Source organism: Ooceraea biroi, chromosome 11 (assembly GCF_003672135.1).
Source record: "Ooceraea biroi isolate clonal line C1 chromosome 11, Obir_v5.4, whole genome shotgun sequence".
NCBI lineage: Eukaryota > Metazoa > Arthropoda > Insecta > Hymenoptera > Formicidae > Ooceraea > Ooceraea biroi.
The window spans coordinates 12,923,064-12,936,417 of NC_039516.1; the positions used below are offsets into that span (position 1 = coordinate 12,923,064).

Sequence of the window (13,354 nt, forward strand, 5' to 3'; positions counted from 1 at the left end):
CGAAGGCACGAGGCGGTGTACTGCAAGGGACCTTCCCGGCTATTCAGTTTTTAATTTCCTGCCCTGACCCCGAGATTAAAGGGCCGAGTGCCCTGTTAGGTCTATCCTCCGCGAAATCTCCGAATCGCGATCTCTGCGACGGCAGAAGATCATGCAAGTGCCGCGAATGCCACGTTTTTCTACAAAACGTAACGAAGAGTCGCGATAAATTATACTGAACTTCTCGGATTTAATTATATCAACTATATTTAACACTGCAATTTAATCTAGGGTCAAATCTTTATAGATTTGTGTATTACAAAATTATAATTTTAGAATTCTTTGCATAATTTATGAGTTTAGATGATTTTAGAAACAGTTTGAACAGCCAAATCTTTTAGATGAAAAAATTGGTATTCTCATATTACATATTTGTATAGAGAATAAATTCGCATTGAATTCTAATTACGTTCTCACGTTTTCTCTGTTTCACATTAAAATTGTATTATTTGCAGAACTTCGGGAATCGCTATTGCATCGGGTCGATCGCCACTAAAGCACACTCGTACATATGAAATGTACATGCGGCACATTCGTTCTCGGTCTCGTTTTCAGTCCTAATGACCGGCTGTCAATGCCTCCACGGGCATACGGATGAATGGGACGCTTTGGCAGTTCGTTTGCGGGGGTGGCGCGCGCCATTGTGGCCCCCGCGTTCTTTCCTGTCGTTCCAGCCGGTAGGGTCAATATTGTGCGAGTGATGGAGCGTATCCCGTATTTCTGTTTGCATTTGTACGCTACACAGAAGAGAGCAGGTCCGCGAAATTAGCGCCAATTAGATTCGTATGGCGTTGCGCCGCCCTTCGCAAGGTGCGGGGCGCGCCTTTTGGCAAACGATACACCCTCTCTACGCCTTCTCGAGAATCGTAAAACGAAATCGAACCATTTGCGCGAAAAAAAATAGAAGCAATCAGAGCGAGAAATTGCATGAGAATTACTTTTCCCATACATATTTTATTTTATTGAATATCGAATATTGATGTCTAAAAAAATATTTAGAGGATTATCTCCAATTATATTAACAATCGAAATGGTTCATTATTGAGCAGCTTCCGCATGAAATTAAATGAGAAATTAAAGTCACGTGCCTATCGGGATAATTGCGTAATGCCGGATCAGAAGATCAATCGGTCAGCAATCGCATCGCGAGACGTATGTCGTTTCGCACCGACTGAGCCCGTTCACCGATCACGATATCGTCGCGACAGATCGCTGTAATCTAATCCGATCAATCGCGCGTGATCCATTACCGTAATCCACTTTGCGCAGCGTTCTTTATAATGCAGATGTTCCTTTCGTCGTCGCCGCCGGCGTAAAGGGTCGTGACGTTGCGATATGCAAATCGCAGGATCCTTGCGATTGCCTCCTATCTCGACGTTGACGCGACACCGATAGCTTCCGAATAGCTTCGACGTTTTTTAGTTGCACCCTCGACTCGATTCTACCATCCAAAATTCGAATTCTGGATTAACAAAATGTGTCATGCATTCTAACTTGCGTGTTTGTATGTTGTGTTGTGTACTTGCTGTACACTTGTACACGCAATTTAAGCTTCTCTTAAGTGAGAAGCGCCGGAAGATGCAAGGAATAATTTTCTTCTCCGTAAGACCCCGATCCTCCCCTTCGCTTGGCGCGTCGCGCTTACGTTACGACGGCGATCACGTTTTACGGCCTCGGCGTGCAACGCAGGCGGAATAAAATCGGCGGGATGTGGTCGGAATACCGCGGCGGTGCCTTATTTTGCGGCTGGCGAAAAACCGCAGAGACAATCGCGCGCGAGAGATGCCTCGCCGACGTTCGTCCAGTGCGTTTCACGAAACGCGCCTCCGCGAACGTTGACTGGTGCAAATTTACTGCGGCGACATGCCTTTCAAGTACGGTACAGCCAGGTGAATAGAATCAGAAAAATTCGTAAAGTTCACGAAAGTTTAGAGAGAGAAATTTTAGAAAGTTTAGAAAATTACGAAAGAAGAGAGGAAAGAGGTATTACTTACATATATAATTACTTGATTTGAAATTTACGCGACTGTTTGATAATTCTTTTGATGATTGCGCAAATGAAAATTAACTGTATTAAAACTTTAGAGCTAGATATCTTTTATCTCTTCGAACAAACAAGCGAGCGGAAAATGTCCGCAAAGAAGAGCATGCAAACGTAAGTCACACGGGGGACTAAGTGAAAATGTATGCTATTTATGGTGTATTTTGTCGACTTTTGCGCCGGCCGATCAACGGTCCCCCGGTTTCGGGGGAGACCCTCGTAACGCGATACACCGATTTACCTGAGCTGTCGGACCCGCCTGTCCGCGTCCATCCGTCTGTCGTCGAGAGAGCTCCAACGTCGGCTTTTCGACTTTCGACTTTGATTGACGGCCGAATCGGTTCAATCGCTACCGAGGCTATCGCCCGCGTTTTTATTCGGTGCGCTCGATTGGAACCCGTCGCATCTGGCGGAGAGAGACGTCCGATACGCCGTAATTACGTGCTATCCGCTTGCATTATGCCGGCATCCCCATTAATATGGCAGCAAGAGATGCGATCGTGCAGAAAGAAAAGAAAATGACGCGAAATTCATTTCTGCCGCTAGTAGAAATCTCTCACATAATCGATGTAATTGATATAATTTGGATTACTATGTAAAATGGACTTTTGCAGATTATTTATCATGATTATCATCATTACTATTTGTATTAGTCAAAATGTTCATTCATGACTAATACAAATTCACATAAATTTCAGGAATTTATATTTTTATATTCCTTTCAAGATATGTTTTCTAAAATATTTATGTATTTTTAAATATTTTAGAGATTTCTCTAACACACATTTCAGATTTAGTAATGTGTGTTCGTGACTACGCACACGTTGACGTTGGAGTCGTTAGCGTTCCTCTCAGCAGTTTCAACTAGAGATCTCCGGAGCAGAGAGGATATCCAGCAATCGGTAGCGGCGACACCCCCGTGCACTATAATAGAGATGCTCGCGTACGTGACGTGTAATTAAATGTTGTCGCGACGATTCTGTGCGCGATCAGTATTTGTGATCGTGATCCCTCGTGATGCCGGCAATTACTGGGAGCTTAGGGCGCCAGGCCCAGAATAACGGTGGTGCTCAAAGGTCGGCCCACCCCCTGACTCCGTCGCGATGAGAGGGACACGTGTCACGTGCCTGGAAATATTCATATCCCCTTGAACATGCAGTGAGAAAGCTCGGAATCTCGGCCGTAGATGAGAATGAGTTTCACATTGGCGAAATCTATCAACGAGTGAAAATAATGATGCATCCAAAAGAAGAAACTACGTCAGTATGCTATTTAATTTAAATTAACCATTAGTCATTATTATATTTTTAATATTATCTTTTATGTTTATTTTCATATTTTACTTATGAAATAAATTTTATATAAGATATACAGTGACATTCGTAACGAGATAAATGTGACGATGAGAAATCCTGGGCCAGCTTGCACCACCTTCGGGAAAAGGCGGGGCGCTGATCGTGAGGGTAATACGACTCAATCGAACTTGAGTCGCTTTCCACGCGAACCGCGAACCCCGAACAAATCCCGATATAATGCTCACGTCCGGGAGCGTTTCAATCGAAAACGACACCGAGAGAACGGCGAATCCGACCGGCGACGGCGCCGGCATTAATCCGGGGACGCGTGTTTGCGCATGTTTTACATCGGCGCCCCGTCTGTTTGCAGACAGTAAATTATGTCGCACAATGCCCGGCCGAGAGAGAACCCCTTTCGCTCGCGGATTATAAAACGGGGAAAAACGGAAAGAGACCGGATGCCCTTTTGCCGGTTCCGGGGCCTCATCGCCTCTTTGTCATCGAGATCATTGACACCTCGATCTTCATTCGACTAACCGTCTTCATCTTCACGACTTCGGAAGAAGAAATGTCAAAAGGAAAAGGGTAGCTTTTGCATTTTCTAATTATAAAATTTTTTATAATTATAAAAAAGAGCTGTTTTCCCATTTCTGGCTTTGGTTCCTGGTGATTTAATTAACGGAGCGTTTTAGGGATATGTTAAGGGTGGCAAAATATGTCATAAATACCGATACAATAAAAAATGCTGTATTTCACGGAAAATAATTTTACGGAGCGACGAGGTCGGCGACGACGACGGCGTTGGCATCGTATCGATCGCCAACCGACGGCGACGTCTCCTCCTCATCTCCTCCTGGTATCCATGGCTACATCGCGATGGCCGCCGGGGACGTCGCGGCGCCTGCGTCCGCAGTAATTGGATTCCTCGTCGCGATAAAAGCGTTGTCCCGCGGAATTTTGGCGCGTCCCCTATAAAGGGGGACGCCTACTTTAGGCGAGCGCGAACGCGATCGAAGAGCCTTCGTCGTGAATCTGTCCCACGGAATTTCGGGAATTAGTGAATCTCTGGTATTCTAAAGTAAACACACTTGCTGACGTGATTAATTTTATATTATTTTTCGTGCAATCTATCATTTTCGCATTGAACTTTGCAGTGCGCGCAAGTTTTATTAATAAAAATCAATATCATGGAAGTCGCATCATCGATATCGATACATCGATATAAAGATTCTCTCCTTCGAGAGTTTCTTCTGAGGTGTTTAAAAGTTTTCCAGACCATTCGGGAAATTTAATATCACCGAAATCGAAGCAACCAGCTTCAGAAGAATCACTTTCCTCTTCTTTCTCTCTCTCTCTCTCTCTTCATTAATATCTCCAGTTAGGAATCTCGATAAAGCAGTCTGCGCCAAAGGCTTGCATCGAGCGGTCGAGAAGAAAAGGCTGAGAAGGGGGGCTTGCCGTGGAGCGTGTTCGCGCACATTAATAAAAATTTCACCGGTCGATGCTTCCGCACCATAAAGAGATCTCTCCGCGTGCGCGAATGCGTGTGCGACCCACCGGGAGGAAAGAGCCTCGTAATAGACGAGTCTTCCGGCAGGTAACTCTTTCGACGTGGGCCCCCTGATTTTTTCCAGACCGTCGCGCAGCGGAGCTCTTTCTCTCTCCGTTTCTCTGTACGTGCCTCCTCCCCTTTATTTTGATTTATTCGACGTTGGCTCGCTCCGACGCCCTTTGCTAGCTCGCGCCCCCCTGGTGCCCCCTTGAACGGATTGTGACTTGTGACGCCGGTGGGACTTCAGTGGGATAGAAAAATTTCTCTATTAATTTATTTATAAATAATCTATATGTATTTAATGGGCAATTTGAAACAAACGACTAATTGTTTTTGCAATCTTTAACTATTACTATTTAATTATTATTCTTGCTATTTTTCTCATTCATCGAGCACATTGTCCATAATATCAAGAAGAGGAACCAAGTGTTTGGTCCAAAATAACGCGATTCGTAATGTGTCGCGTCCGATGACTTCGTGAAAGGGAGCCATCGTAATTTTTTTCCCGATAAAGATGGAAATTCGCACATTACCCCATCGCCATTACGGGGTGACGCGACGAACGGGTAACACATGTCGGTGAATACGGGCGCGAAGGGCGACAGGGGGCAGCGATGGGGTTAGATTCGCTCGCTTTTTACCCCAAAAGCGGAGTTTAGTGTCGCTGGCCCCCGGGGTCGTAAATCAAGCGGCGTAAAATCAATTACCACTTATCGCCCTGCACGATCCCCGGGAAAAAATCGCTCTGCGAACCTGTCGCTTCGTTTCTTTTTTTCAACTTTTCGCGATCGAACCAGATGTCGCAAAGATACTTTGCCTCATTTCTGCTGATTACGGAAAAGCGTGAGCAGAAAGTTTTAGTTTTATTTCTTTATACAATTTTTACATTTTAATGGAATAATTACATGGAGTAAATAACACAAAATTAGATTTAGTATATAATATTAATACACCTCAGTTACAATTTCTGAAAATTCATTAATAAGGTAGATATATATTTATTATATACACATTTATTATATACAAGGTAGATATATATTTATGATATACACATTAGAAAATACGAATAAACAATATATGAAAAATATAGAACAACGCCTAATAAACGAAGCGAAATAGAATCCACTTCGTAAAGATTGCCGACAATTTTAGCGCCGATGTTGTGCATCACAGGAGATAGATCAGGATGCATCCTCTTCAAAGGATGCCGAAATAAGAGCTCTCGTGAGGACAATCAGGTCTATGATCGAGGCTGTCTCATCTCCGCGACGATCATTGATGTTATCGAGGTGCAATGGATACCTTCTTCTCTCCTTTCTTTTTCAAGAGGTCTCGTTCTCGAGAGACTCGTCCTTCCGGCATCAGGGAAAGGAAAAGAAAGGCCGACGATAAGTGAAACGTACACGACAGTAGCGCTCGCAGCTTTGGCAGATTTCTCGCGCCGTAAGACATGAGTCTTCTCGCTGTCCTGCGAGCAGGACCTGTCCGAGGCATTCCGGGATATAAAAGATATTGTGCTGGAAGAGAGATCCTTCAAAGATGGCAAAGAAGAGAAAGAGAGAGAAAGAAAAATATGGGAAAAAAGATATAGAAATAATTAAGAAAATATAGAATACATATTTAACATTAAGAAGAAAATAAAATAAAAATTCAAGAAAGCGACAAGAAGCGCAAATTTAATAAAAATTTAATAAAAAATAATAACTGTTTTAAATATTTATATTTTACGTACAATCGTATTTTTTCAAAGAAAATAGTTTATATATTAAGATTATTTTTCTTATATATATAATAGAATATATAATAGAAGCACAATTCTCAGACTTGTTTGAATAAGAAGCTGTTTGCCAACCGTGGTTTTCCGGCCATTATTGGTCACCAATGGCCGTTATTGGTGGCCTCAGCACCACCAGTCCTATTTACCTTTCCCAGATATACGCATAATCTGCTGATTTTCCCGGCGTTTTCGCGCCATCGCATTGTCGTGGAACGGGTAAATAAGGAGGGCGGAATCCTTCGCCGGAATCCGCTTAAGTGCCCTATTTTCAACCGCTGACGTTTTGACGTTTATTAGACAACTTTGCGAAAGGGTGAGCCGGACCATTGCCGTTTCCCAAGGATGCATTTCAACACCCTTTCCGAAACATGCATTTAACTTTCAGATAATTTATTTCTCATTACTACTAATAAATTAATGTGTACACGACTAAGCTATTATGAAAATTAATTATACATGCACGTGACTGACAAGAACTCATCGTTCTAAAATCACAGGACAGAGAAATACTACAGTGGATATAATAATATTCACTAGTATCCGGTCAAACACAATAATTCTGTACAAAACATTCTACATTATTATTGCAGATATCTTGCAAATATAAAAACTCGCTAACACTATCAATACACGTATCACGCAAACATTATCGATCCAAAGCTTCGATTTCACAAAAACATGCCCTCTGGGCCCCGAAAGAACCACCCTCCCCGTGTTGATCGAAATCTCATATCGTGCATACAGGAGACTCGCGCAAAAAAAAAGAAAAAAAAAGCTATTTGTAAACACGCTCCGCACGAAGGAGCGGATTAGCTTTCTCTCGATCGCGCTCGCCTTTCAAACCCTGCATGGCTCCGCTCTGGTCCAGGAGGAGCAGGACGCGGAGGAGCGTCCTGGTAGGACTTGGAAGCGCGCCGGGATGCATTCATCTCGCTTAATCCGCTGATTCCGCTCTCGACGCATGACGACGTTGCGCGTCCCCGGCTCCGATTCGATGCCATTCTCTCCGCGCGCTCCTTTTCTGCGCGCTCCTTCCTCCTCGACGTTACGAGCCATTCAATTCGAATACCGGGATCCCTTTCAGGGAATTTGTAACGCTATCCCTGTTTGCCGACAGGACCCGCCTTGGCCAGCGTTCGTTCACCGGACGCCCTCGGGCGCGGAGATACCCACGCTGTCCCTCTACTTTTGTGCGCGTAATTGTCGATTAATTTTTCGATATATCACGGAGGATCATGTTTTAATAAATTTTATTTTCAAAGTAATTTGAATTTGCGAATATTATTCTCAAGAATCAAACATTTTGATTTAAATGGCTTTCTTATGAAAAACATCTTAAAATTTTATAAAAATCATATCTCTTTTCACATATTTTCAAAGAAGAGATCATGTGCAGAACTTCCGCATACGGGAAAAAGGGGGATAAATTTTTTACTCCGAATGGAGCAGTCAGTTTGATACGCGAACAATAATTTCGTCGATTCTCGACGGATGAGGATATCAATTACGGATGTCTACATTTCGGACAGGCACTCGGGCATGCCGAGTGGAGTAACGTGACGGGGATGTATCGATATTGATACACGGCGGTAGCAGCCAGTGATCGATAGGCATTCGTCGCCTCTGATCCGTGTAATTCGCGCGCATGAGAGGATACCGAGCGGACGCATTGTCCGACTGTCGGCTCCTGCGCTCGCGTTTTGCGGATCTCTGACGGATATCGCTTGCGCATTTTTGGAAATCTGACGGGAGAGGTGGATGGGGATAGCTACCTGCGCGGACCTTTTTTGACCGAAACCACCACCCGTCCCCGTTTGGTTCCGCTTCCGTCACGCGCCTCGGACACGAAAGCGTTTGCGCTCGATCGCGCCGAATCGCGATTTTACGCGAGTGCTTCAGAAATAAGAGAGGAAGAAAGGCGAACGGGGGAAAAGAAAGGAAAGTTTTCGTTCCCGGAAGGAGAGGAAGAACGTTTTCTTAAGCAAATTTGACCACAGGTATTTCTCGAAAAAGCTACTCATGGGTTAGTTTATGTTAGGATTTTGCTATAAGCAACAGCTTATACTATATAATTTATATAAGGAGATTATTATTTATTTACATAATATAATTGTCATAATATAATACATATAAAGAAGTCCTTTAACGACTCAATTTTCGACTTTTCGACTTTTGGATGCACGTTTCATAAAAAATCACATTGCAGGAAAGGAATGAATTAATTTCGAGCTTCTCCAAGGGAGTTTCTCACGATTCTCTCTTTCGTACTGTTGAAAAGGCGAAGGAGGCGAAGGAAAAGGCCGTTCTGCTCCAAAAGTGTCGTGGATCCCGGGGCACGTATCGATCTCGATGAGATGATTGAGAGCGGAATTCGCGGAGAGGAAGGGCCTCGTTGACACACGAGAATGAGAGAAAAAAGGAGAAGACCGAAAGGGAGAGCGAGAGCGATGCAATCCCCGGAAGGTGACTAAGGTGCAACGCGTAGGTGCAACGACGCTCGTTGTTCATCGCGAGCTGAATGGCTGGATGCGTCAACGTTACATTTCAATTCGAGCGAGAAAGGAAGAAAGGTGCGAGGAGGGCCAAGAGTGCGTCCGGCAGGTAGCGAGCGTCCGCCTTTAATGGCTTTAACGGCGTTTCGTGCCATTTACACCTCCGAAAGCGTCGCCGACGACGACAGGGGGTTGCAGCGTCGTCCACGGCGCATTGTCGGGCCCGCTATGCCCTTATACGGTGGCCATTGACGAAACGACTTCCCGTCACGCCAACTGCCCGCTCTTTCCCACTCTCTCGTCCTTTTGCTCTTTCTCTTTTCTCGATCTGCACTGTCGCGTGTAAAACGCCATCCTGGCATCTCGGAGCGACCTACATATTTCCACTCTCGAAGGAGGCTGTATTCGTAAAAAGATAACTGAATGAAAAGTTATTTGAAAACATTTGTGACAATTGGCACGTGAGATAGATAAAAGTTAATTTTAATAGATAACAAAATAAGGAAGCTGCCTTTCTGATTACTTTTACTAATTTTTTTATATCTGAAAGATCGCTGCAAATTTTTTTTGAGAATATTGTTTAACATTCGAATATCGTGTAGGAACTTGTTACTTAACAAGTAATTAAGTTCTTATTGCATTTATTTTACCGACCGTTCTTAATTTATAGCCACAAAGCAATATCCCGGTATCTCGAGTCGCTTACATTGTAAAAGAACTCGGGAAGAACGTCCAAAGGGGCGCCTTCCCGGCAGGGAGGATTTCGGGACCCGAAGAGGACTCCAAAAGGCCGAGAGTGGACTTCGCGCGAAATTTAGCACCTAGAAGACAGTTACGAGGCGCATCGCGCCGCGAGCGAGCGAGGAACGCTAATTTCACAGTCGTTTAAACGGCGATAACTCAACGAGATTTACAACACGCGCCGTAGAATTTCCAGCGTGTCTAACGTCTGCGAGACGGGCTTGACATCATATTCCATTAGAACCGAAACCGGCCGCGGTTCTCCGCCATGATTTTACGAGCGACTCGTCGTCGAGATAGGTAGAAGCCCGTACCCCTTTACATAATACTATAAACGTTGCATCTATTTTTGTACACATACTTGCGATGATGAGCCGAGCTCGCTACAATCTTTTGCACTCGTTCTATTAGATTAGCAGAACATAATCATGCACGAATAATTATTTTCTTCCATTTTCACTTGACTTCTATAGAAAATCTGTGAAAACGTATTTAAATGTTGATACCGGAGAACTGACTAATTATTTAAGAAATCTGTCTTTATTTTATTTGGACTATACAGTGTTCTCCGTCATGATGAGTTCCAAGATACGAGCGATTGAAAGCAAACTTCATACTTTAATTACAAAATTTGTATGTAAATTACATGCAAATTATACGGTAACGTTACAATTTAATCGTGTGCATCATACATTGCACAGTTTAACATAGATTTATAGATTAGACTTGATTACAAATTCCGCTAGATCAAGGAAAACTGGTATTAATTAAACAAGGGTGACGCACAATCCGGATTGCGACTTGCGAGTATCTTTGTTGGCGGCGTCGTCGTCGTCGTCGGCACTCGTCAAAGCGCTTTATTTTACGTTCACAGAGTCGCTCGTCGTGTGTGCAAGCCCGCCCGGGTTAGTCCAAACAGCCCTCGTCAATAAAATTGTCGTTTTCGTCGATAATAAAAGCCGCGAGAGGCGCGTATGGCGCGCTGTTTATTTGGACGGCGCCGCGCCTGAGTCCGCTCGTTAAACGACGCCGACGACGTCGTCGTCGGCGGCGGCGCGGTTCCCCAGGGACTTCCTTCCGCCTGCGAGAAAGCCCGGGCCTTTTCCGCGACATCGGCCACGTGTCCCGAGAATCCGTGCGACCTAGATCGAACGCGCGATCGCGAAGTCGTTCTTTGACTCTTTGACGGCGAGCTGAAGCTGAACTTTTCTTTTAAGAGGATTCTTCTATTTCTGAACAGTTCACGCCGCCGAGCACAGTTCAGAAGAGGTATTTGATGTGCAATGCACGACATTCTTTTTCCTTTTGCTACTTAATTTACAATTTACAATTACTCAATTTACAACTGCTGACAGATCATAACGTGTAATTGTTTTTTCACTTAGGGCAAATTTCAATTATTCTTTCACTAGTTTACAGTTTGATATTTTTATAAAGCTCGAGCATTCATCTTTCTTCTTAGGTTTCGATGTAGTTGTGCAGATATTGCTGGAGTTTCGACGAAAAGCAGAAAAGGTATTCGCTGCTAATCGGACTTAAGTAGCTTCAGATTAGGCGCACAAATAAGAGGCATGTAAAATATCTGCGCTAAAGAGAAGCGAGATTATACCCTTTCAGGATCTCCCGTGGTGGACAATGTCCACCGTGAAAACTGGACGGTGTCCACCTCTCGCAATTGCCGCGATAACGAAAATTGGCGGTGCATAGTCCACAGTCGGATGGGCGTCGATCGGTCTCGCCCAGATTTCACCCTCTGCTCTCCCCGTCACTCCCTCACCTTCACCCTCCTTCTGTCGTCCGGAATCGCGTGAAATCCGCTTCCTTTTTTTTCTTTTTCTCTCAGAGCGCAAAGACGCAGCTGCGTCGCAGCTTTTAGAGGCGCCGTAGGACTTAATTGATGGAACGGGGCCTCGCCACGGGGCAACCTTGTATCCACCTTCCGCGCCACCACCCTCCCCGTCTCGTCCCCTCTATAATTCGATCAAGCACCCCGTTGACGGGCCTACCGCCAGCACACTGTTGACATTTGGTTATTTTGACGTCACGCTGCGAGACGTCGTCCCGGTTCAACGAGGAATAGCTGGAGAGACGACAAGGACCTTCCTTTCGGCGAAACAACCCTTCTGCGGGCCCTCGTTTCGGGGACCACCCGCTGACCGAGCTACCGTGTCGGTCCATAAACGCGGAGAGAAAGCGCCCTGAAATTAACGGATCCCAGAGAGTCAAGTTTGTATTCTCCAAGAATGTTTACTCGCTCTCGTTTTGGCATCCTCGGTTCGCCAAGCTCGTTTAGGAACCGTTCAGGGATCAATAGGAGACCATTGAGAAGGTAACGGCTTGTGACACTGTTAAATATTTCTTGACTCTGTGACCATAAATAACGTTTAGAAATGTTTTACGTTACAAACAGGTACATTCTGAACACAAACGACGTGCGAAGTTTTAAAAATTACTGAAATATTTGCGACATTTCCATGTTTATTTGCAAAAAATATTTATTTTTATAATTATATAATTATGTTAAAATTATATAATTAACACATAATAATTCCGCATAATATTATTAGTTATATTAGTTCAGATTATATTTAAACTGTTAAATTTGAGATAAAGATATGAATTTTTGCGATTTTTTTGTAAAATAGCTACGAAGGTGAACAGTGGTACTTTTAGAAAATATTTAAAGAAGATATTCAGGAAATTGTAATATTAATATGACACTTCTTTCTCAAATATTCTTTCTCGACTGACGTGAAAATCTCATGAGTTTACTGTCTAGAACTCTAGAAGACGAATTGTTCACATCGTGAAGAATAACGCGAAGTTGCAGTCCTGCGTTTCGGAAATACGGATGATGCAGAGATGTGCGGACGATGACGTCGATCTTTCTCATGAACCCGCCCATAGCGAGACGAATGCGAGACGATTAAACTGCCGGCACGAGTCATCACGCGCACAAAAACTCGCCGGTAGCTTTTCCGTCGAACTTAGCTGGGTCCACACCCTTCAACTTTGTACAAAAGACAGAACGAGATCTGGAACCTATAACGCGGCACTGAGATACTTTTTAACTGATTGTGAATCCAGTAACCGTCACAAATTGCGTAATTGGAGAAAAGGGTGGCAATCACTTCTATGGAATTTAGGATATCTTAGACAGATGTCAATCCTTCAGTTTTCAATCATTAAAGTAGCCTTTCTGTTATAATCTGCAACCATTTATAAAATAAAAGACCACAGATTGTGCCGATTGTGGTCTTCGGAGGAAAAGGAAAAGAAATGACGCTTTTCCTAGACGCATCCGTGAGTGACGCATTTAACATAGCGAGACGGTGCATCACCTGGTGGGACCATCTATCATGCGTCTGGAAAAAGAGAAGAAGGGCATTGGCGAGGGTGAGAGCGAGGGAGGCTGAG

General features: G+C 44.0%; 1 long non-coding RNA gene across 1 annotated transcript; it reads left to right on the plus strand.

Annotated features, from left to right (window-relative positions):
• Positions 1–8,352: 8,352 nt before the first annotated feature.
• LOC105275322 lies at positions 8,353–12,429 on the plus strand. Its single transcript, XR_893223.3, has 2 exons — positions 8,353–8,701; positions 8,911–12,429. It is a non-coding gene; the product is annotated as an uncharacterized LOC105275322 (long non-coding RNA).
• The last annotated feature ends 925 nt before the right edge of the window (positions 12,430–13,354 follow it).